Here is an 8,578-nt window from a genome sequence, read left to right as displayed (position 1 = left end):
TTCCCTACTTCCTATCTTTCAGTTCTCTTTTAATAATCTACTTTCTAGTTTAGATCTTTCCTAATTTATTTTAGAAATCTCCACTGTCTTTTAAAAATTCCTTCTTTTAGAAATTGATTTACTGCTATTTTTCTTTTCAGAATCTAACTTATTTTTGTTTTATTTTGCAGGTTTTTAACTTAGGACTTCAATTTGGTAATTTCTTTCCAACTCTCTCTTTCTTTCTAGATTTTCCTTTCCTTTCTTAGGATTAGGTTTTTAATTGAGGGCTGCGAGTGTTTTCATGCCCAAGTGGGCCCGTGACAACACTCGACGTCTCTTGACTGAAGGAGGATTAGTTGAGGGGTTGACTATCCATCGCAGGATTAGACACCGCTCGAAATCCCCTGAGTTAACTGAAGTTATGGCTGAAGACCAACCTCCTCTACTCCCACCCAGGGTGGAGGATACCCAAGATGAGAATGAGGTGCAACAGGCACCCCCGCCTCGTACTTTACGAGATTTTCTACAACCGGCGGGAGTGAGTACGCCCTCATGCATGATTTTTCCTGAAAACACAGGACAAATGGATATCAAGCCAGGAGTTATCCAACTCCTTCCCAAATTCCATGGACTTGAATCTGAAAGTCCATATTTACATTTGAAAGAGTTCGATGAAATAATAGCTACATTATGTTTTCCTAATGTATCCTTAAATTAGGTTGAAACTCTTTCCTTTTTCCTTAAAAGAGAAAGCTAAGACGTGGTTACATTCACTGCGTCCTAGATCCATTGGCACATGGAACGACATGCAGAGGGAATTCATAAAAAAATTCTTCCCACATCATAAAACGATTACCCTCAGAAAAGCAATCATGAACTTTGCCCAAAAGGAAGATGAAACATTCTTTCAATGTTGGGAAAGGTTCAAAGATTTGGTCAGTTCATGCCCACAACACGGATTTGAAACGTGGCGCATTACAAATTTTTTCTATGATGGACTGACATCTTCCATGCGCCAAATGGTCGAGACAATGTGTAATGGAGAGTTCATTAATAAAGATGTCGACGAGGTATGGGACTACCTCGATAGTTTGGCTGAAAAAACACAATCTTGGGACTATTACCCAAAGTCGAACACCACGTCTAGGCCGACTCAATTAAAGGAGAAAGGTGGATTATATCTCTTGAAAGAAGAGGATGATCTCAAGTGTAAAGTGACTACGCTCATAAGGAAAGTTGAGGCCATGGAAGGAAAGAAGGAAAAGGTCAATGAAATTGTTTGCGGCATCTGTGATTGCAACATTCACACAACTGAAAACTGTCCTACAATACCTGCCTTTCGAGGAGTGTTGAATGAACAAGCCAATGCCGTAAATAACTATCAAAGACCTTTTACTGGACCTAACTCCAACACATACAATCCTGGCTGGAAAAATCATCCAAACTTTAGTTGGAGGAATGGACAAACGGCGACTCCTCCAGGTTTCTTCAATCAAAATCCAAATCAAGTGAAACCTCAAGAGGAACCGGTTCAAAATCCCATACAAGAGGCTCGGGCAATGCGTGGAACCTATTTTATGCCAAAGATAGATTCTCGTATGACGTTATAGAAAAGGGGATACTTCTGCACAACCTCTCCCCAATCCTAAACCGCGATACGAGATAAGTGATCCCAGCTCTTCAAATCAGATGGGACATGCTAAATCCATCACCACTCTTAGGAGTGGGAAGATCATTGATAAAACTCTTCCGGTTAGGCCCGAAAAGCCTCAAGAACCAAAAGAGGACAACAATGATGGATCCAGTGATGCCCCACAGAAAGTAGAACCGGAACTTTTAGAGAAGCCAGTTGCTCCATTCCCCCAACGGTTGGTTTCACCAAAACCTCTCTCTAACTCTCAGGATATCCTAGAGGTGTTGAAACAGGTGAAAGTCAACATTCCTCTACTTGATGTCGTTAAACAGATACCTTCATATGCCAAATTCCTAAAAGACTTATGCATGACCAAGCGACGGAAAATTATTCAAAAGAAAATCTTCTTGACTGAGAAAGTGAGTGCCATCCTGAAGCAAGACGTGCCGCAGAAATTCAAGGATCCCGGTAGCCCAACCATATCATGTGTAATCGGGAACCATCGAATTGATCACGCACTTCTTGACTTAGGAGCGAGCGTTAATCTGATTCCCTACTCGGTATACAAACAGTTAGGTTTGGGTGAATTAAAACCCACCCTAACCACACTACAACTTGCTGATCGCTCTGTTCGTGTACCAAGAGGGATAATTGGATGTGTTGGTCCAAGTTGATAGATTCTACTACCTTGTAGACTTTATCATCCTGGACACCGAACCCATCAATAACATGAGCACTCAGATTCCCGTCATTCTTGGTCGCCCATTCCTTGCCACGTCAAATGCAATTATCAATTGCAGGAATGGTATCATGACTATGTCTTTTGGAAATTTGACATTGGAGTCAAACATTTTTTTCAATAACGGCAGCAACTCAGAGGATGATGACGATTTCCACGATATTAACATGATTGACTCTTTCGTGGAAGATACGACACCTCTGACCTTATCCTCCGACCATCTAGAGACGTGCCTGGCCCACTCCCATGATTTTGATGATGACATGATTAGGGAGACGTGCGCCTTGCTTGATACTGCACCGGTACTTGAAGTTAACCGATGGAGGCCACAATTTGAAGAACTACCACAAACTGATGTAGCGCCTCTGCCGTCTAACCTCAAGCCGCCGAAGCTTGACCTAAAACCTTTGCCCTCTGATTTGAAATATGCATATTTGGGTCAAGATGAGACATACCCGGTGGTGATCTCTGCCCACCTGGAGAAAGAACAGGAGAGTATGCTTATATCTACTCTCATCGAGCATAAAGGAGCCCTGGGATGGACGATAGCGGACCTCAAAGGAATCGATCCCTCGATTTGTACTCATCACATATACCTTGAGGATAATGCAAAAACCGCTCGACAACCACAACGTAGACTAAATCCCAACATGAAGGAAGTGGTTAAGGCCGAGGTTCTTAAACTATTGGATGTGGGTATTATATACCCTATCTCTGATAGTCAATGGGTGAGTCCAACTCAAGTGGTCCCTAAAAAGTCCGGAATCACCATCGTAGCCAATGCTAATAATGAACTCGTGCCAACTAGAGTCACTACTGGTTGGAGAATGTGCATTAACTACAGGAAGTTGAATACCGTCACGAGGAAAGACCACTTCCCTTTACCATTCATTGATCAGATCCTGGAAAGGTTAGCTGGTCATTCCTATTACAGTTTTCTTGACGGGTATTCGGGCTACAACCAGATAGAGATAGCCCCTGAAGACCAGGAAAAGACCACATTTACATGTCCCTACGGCACCTTTGCCTATCGAAGGATGCCATTCGGACTATGTAATGCCCCTGCCACCTTTCAGCGATGTATGCTTAGTATCTTTTCTGATATGGTAGGACAATATCTAGAGGTCTTCATGGATGATTTCTCTGTTTACGGTCCATCTTTCAGCAAGTGCTTGGAAAGTCTTAAATGTGTGCTGAAAAGATGTGAAGAAAAGAACCTGGTACTTAATTGGGAGAAGTGCCATTTCATGGTTCAGAAGGGAATTGTCCTTGGACATATCATCTCGTCCAAAGGAATCGAGGTAGATAAGGCAAAAATCGATCTTATCTCTAACCTACCTCCACCCAAGAATATCAGAGACGTGCGATCCTTCTTAGGACACGCAGGATTTTACAGGCGATTCATAAAGGACTTTAGTCTCCTCTCTCGTCCATTATGTAATCTTCTTCAAAAGGATGTTCCGTACGAGTGGACTGAGCAATGCCAGGAAGCTTTCACCAAGCTTAAAGGCACATTAACCACTGCACCTATCATGCAGCCACCCGACTGGAACCTTCCTTTTGAGCTTATGTGCGACGCTTCTGATTATGCTCTTGGGGCGGTCCTAGGCCAGAGAAAAGACAAGAAGCCCTACGTCATTCACTACGCAAGTAGGACTCTAAATCCTGCCCAAGTGAACTACTCGACTACGGAAAAGGAACTCTTAGCCGTGGTGTTCGCCTTGGACAAATTTAGGTCCTACTTGATCGGATCCAAGATTATTATCTACACAGATCATGCAGCACTTAAGTATCTTCTTTCTAAGAATGATTCTAAGCCCCGCTTGATACGATGGATCCTTCTACTCCAAGAATTCGATTTGGAAATTAAAGATAAAAAGGGAGTAGAGAACGTAGTGGCCGATCACCTTTCTCGCCTTAATACCTCTGATTCCCTTGAGGCGACCCATATCAATGACATGTTCCCTGATGAACAACTGTTCAGAGTCTCCCATTCACCTTGGTTTGCTGATATTGCTAACTATCTTATCACAGGTTCTATACTAACACATTGGACTGCGCAAGATAAGAAGAAATTCTTTACCAAGGTGCGCAACTTTTTCTGGGATGATCCTTATTTATTTAAATATTGCCCAGACCAAATTCTAAGGAGATGTGTACCAGACGATGAGCATCAGAGCGTCATCTCCTTCTGTCACTCAGAAGCCTGTGGTGGTCACTTTTCTGCTAAAAAGACCACGGCCAAGATCTTGCAGTGTGGCTTTTACTGGCCCACTATGTTTAGGGACACTCATGAGTTTTGCAAAGCTTGTGAGCGTTGTCAGAAATTGGGAGCATTGTCCCGTCGAAATATGATGCCTTTGAATCCCATTCTTATCATTGAAGCATTTGATTGCTGGGGTATCGATTTCATGGGACCATTCCCCCAATCGTTTGGAAATCTGTATATTTTGCTCGCCGTGGATTATGTCACTAAATGGGTCGAAGCGATTCCATGTCGAAAGAATGACCATCGCACGGTCATTAAATTCCTAAAAGAAAACATCCTTTCTCGATTCGGAACACCTCGAGCCATCATTAGTGATGGGGGCTCACACTTCTGTAATAAACCATTTGAGAGTTTAATGAAGAAATACGGTATCTCTCATAAGGTGAGCACCCCATACCATCCACAGACAAGTGGGCAAGCCGAGATTTCTAATAGGGAAATTAAACACATTTTGGAGAAAACGGTTAACCCAGATCGTAAGGATTGGTCAATCCGATTGACCGATGCCTTATGGGCATACCGTACTGCCTTTAAAACCCCTATTGGAATGTCTCCCTTTAGACTTGTCTATGGGAAAGCTTGTCACTTGCTGTGGAGTTGGAACATAAAGCATCTGGGCGATCAAAAATCTTAATTTCAATCTGGACAACGCTGGCTCGCTACGCAAACTTCAATTGAATGAACTTGAAGAAATCCGGAATGATGCATACGATAATTCGAGAATTTACAAGGACAAGATGAAAGCATTTCATGACCAACACATTTCACGAAAATCATTCACGCCTGGTCAGAAGGTCATTTTGTACAATTCTCGATTACATCTCTTTCCGGGTAAGCTTCGATCTCGTTGGACCGGTCCTTATATTGTTGTCACTGTTTTTCCGCATGGGGCCGTTGAGATAAGAGATCCCGACAATAGCAAGGAGTTTAAAGTCAATGGACATCGATTGAAACCATTTGTCGAGAAATTTGATTCAGAGGACATGTCCATGCCTCTGGCTGATCCTGTTTACCAGGATTCCCTAGTCGGACCCAGGTTATCAAGATTGATTAATTCATGGTCCATTCTTGTCTAGTTGAAGACGTTAAACTTAGCGCTCCTAGGACGCAACCCAAATTTTCATTCCATTTCACTTTTCTCATTCATTAGTTCAATGTTTGTGGGTAACATTACTGCAAACCCTCACGAGACTACAACTCGTCCACTAGGGGTAACCTAGGGGTTTAAAGGCTTGTTGCATGCGCTAAATGCAATCGAGAGCACCTGCGAAAGTGGTATAGGTAGGATTTTATTTTTGTTAGTTTTGTGTCACTTTCTCTCTCGTGCTGACCGGATTCCATGCTGCGATCTCTTGAAAAGTCTCTCACGATTCATCATCCAGGTACTATCTTCCCTTCACTCTTTCTTTACTTTTGTTGTCCTATGCGCATTCCATACTCATATCCTTTACATTGAGGACAATGTAGCTTTTAAGTTAGGGGTGGGAGATTAGGTTACCTAATCAGTATTTTCTTGAGCAAAAATTGTGAAAATTTTTAAATTTTTTCTGGACTTTCTGGTGAATTCAAAGTGATTGGACGACCATCTTTGATTTAGAATTACAGGATATGGAATGTTGGTGATTTACTGCTCTTGGATTCAGTTGCTCGTTAGATTTCACAGTTACGTTTAATTATTAATCTATGATTAGAAGTTGTAAACATTGATTGAGTCATGATTTCACATGTCACATCTCGCTTACACATTAAGATTTCAGTTTGAAACTGAAGGGTTAATTTGATGATCAGTAAGCATAGAAGGAACCAACTTGAACAATTGCCCGTCAAGATCAATTAAAAGGAAGAGATACCGTTGAAAAAGGTTAGGCAAAGAATCTTCACTCTAGGTTTGCTCCCTATAAGTGTGGACTTCATTCCCCTTCTTGGTTTTTAGTTTAAAAAAAAAAAAAACTGAAGGAATGAAAAGATAATCTTTGAGGCAAGCTTTGGTTATTATGAATTCTCTTGTTGATTACCAACGATATCCTGAAATAAAGAATTGAATATTAATGTTGAAAGTTGGGATTACACTTTACATCTGTGGAACTCAATGTTTAGGATTATTTCTAATTAAGGGACTAATACTTTGAATGAAGTTTATCGTGTGTTTGAGTCTAGGAGAGAGTAAGGCCCAACATTCATGAATTGTTGAATTCTGAATATCTAGATTGTTTTCCAAAATCACTCGAGTTCATAGAAATTCTCCTGTAATTCTCAACTTATTTTTCGCATACTTTGCTCGGGACTAGCAAAATGCTGGTTGGGGGTTGTGTTGAGGGTCAAATATTGCATATCAGACCCATTTATTGCATGGATTTACAAGCATGACACCGTTTAATAGCCTAATTTAATTGAATTTGTGATGCAGGGCGTCTTCATGAGCCTGGACTGAAAAAGGGTGGTAAATGCATGGATTTGACGCTCCAGAAGCACCAAGGCAAGGAACGGACTCTAGGAGACGAAGAGCGACGGAATTATACACCAGGGGTCCGTGAAAATCGAGAAACTGAAGCTCAAGTGGCCTGAAAAGTGTCCAGAATGCAAGATCATAGGGTTCCCACCATCTGATCAGTTCGAAACTTCATACGTGGCCTGAGGATCATGAATTAACCGTACACATCAAATTTCAGCCCTCAGATCCCAATAAAAGTGGCTCAATGGATAGATCAGCTACCAAAACAGTGATATGGGGCCCGCCTGCTATCTAGATATGCTTAAAAATTAGTCTTAATGCGTTAAATGGGCTGACAATACGGATGGATGGAGTGGATTTCTCACAAACATCTCCGTGGGACCGCGTATGCATCACGTGTGCACGGTGCATAAGTGCACCAGCCGTGCACGGAACGCCTCAAAGTCGGTCAGCGCACGCTGACCGACGTCTTCCTCTCCAAATACAATACGGACAGCGTATTCACGCCGTCCGCCGGTTCTGAGTAGTGGGGCCCAGTTTTTGTCCAAAACATCAATCTGGACCGTCCATTGAGTCCAGAGGGAGGGCGTGACCCTCACCTAGGTGGATTTTTCTGAAAAAATAACATGGATCAGATTTCAACAGTCTAAACGCAGGATGGACGGCGGCGAGAAAAATCTGTGGGCCACGCCAAAACTTAACAAAAACCAACCCATCCTGACCGAAATTCCGAGAGCAATCTAGTGGACGGCCTGGATTTTTCATTTGATCCGCGTATGGACCCCACCAGCGTCACAGCGTAATGAATACGCAGTCCCTGTTTTCGCGTCCGGGCGCAGGCCGACTTTTGCGGGCTGTTGTACGATTCTGGTGTTGATTAAAACCATGATCCGGACCATCCAGATGATAGGTAAGGGGATTTTGTCTGTCCCCATGCTGACAGATGAGATCGAAAGTGAAGCAATGGGGCCCATTCAGCATCCGATCGTCCCTGTGTAAAAACAGGTTGCGCAGGAATGAAATCCAACTCCTGGTTGGAATATGACTGCTGTGCACGCTGCTGTGCACGTGGCTGTGCGAAAAGGGGTCTTTCGCACTCTCCATCTGGAGGAAGAATAAAAGGAGAGAGGGAAGACGGCCATAGGGGATCGGGAGCAGAAAAAAAAAAGAAGAAAAGTGAAAGAGGAAAACGGAGGGTGGCTGCTGCTGTGCTGGGAAGGAGTTTGGGCTGCTGGTGCTTGTCTGGGAGAGAGTGACAGGCAGCGGAGGAGTTCTCGTTGAAGGAAGGCTGAACGTGGAGTGGGTTATTTCTTTCTCCTGCTTATTCGTTTCTTTTCTTTTTTAGTTTTATTTTGTTGTTTTTGATAGCCCAATCATGCGTGGCTAAACCTCTTAGCTAGGGCTAAGAGGTGAAGCCTGTAGTGAGATGGGAGAGTCTATTCCATACAAGTAGATTAAATTTCTGAACTTAATTTGATATAAGGAATATTTTTATTAGTCTTT

At 42.7% G+C, this 8,578-nt stretch overlaps 1 non-coding gene across 1 annotated transcript; it reads right to left on the bottom strand.

Moving 5' to 3' along the window:
- Window positions 1–836: 836 nt before the first annotated feature.
- Window positions 837–943, bottom strand: LOC131235936 (small nucleolar RNA R71). Its single transcript, XR_009166447.1, has one exon. It is a non-coding gene; the product is annotated as a small nucleolar RNA R71 (small nucleolar RNA).
- Between the last annotated feature and the right edge of the window lie 7,635 nt (window positions 944–8,578).

Source organism: Magnolia sinica, chromosome 19, assembly GCF_029962835.1.
Source record: "Magnolia sinica isolate HGM2019 chromosome 19, MsV1, whole genome shotgun sequence".
Classification (NCBI taxonomy): Eukaryota; Viridiplantae; Streptophyta; class Magnoliopsida; order Magnoliales; family Magnoliaceae; genus Magnolia; species Magnolia sinica.
The sequence above is the reverse complement of the archived record's forward strand: the minus strand, read 5'-3'. Positions and strand labels throughout refer to the sequence as shown.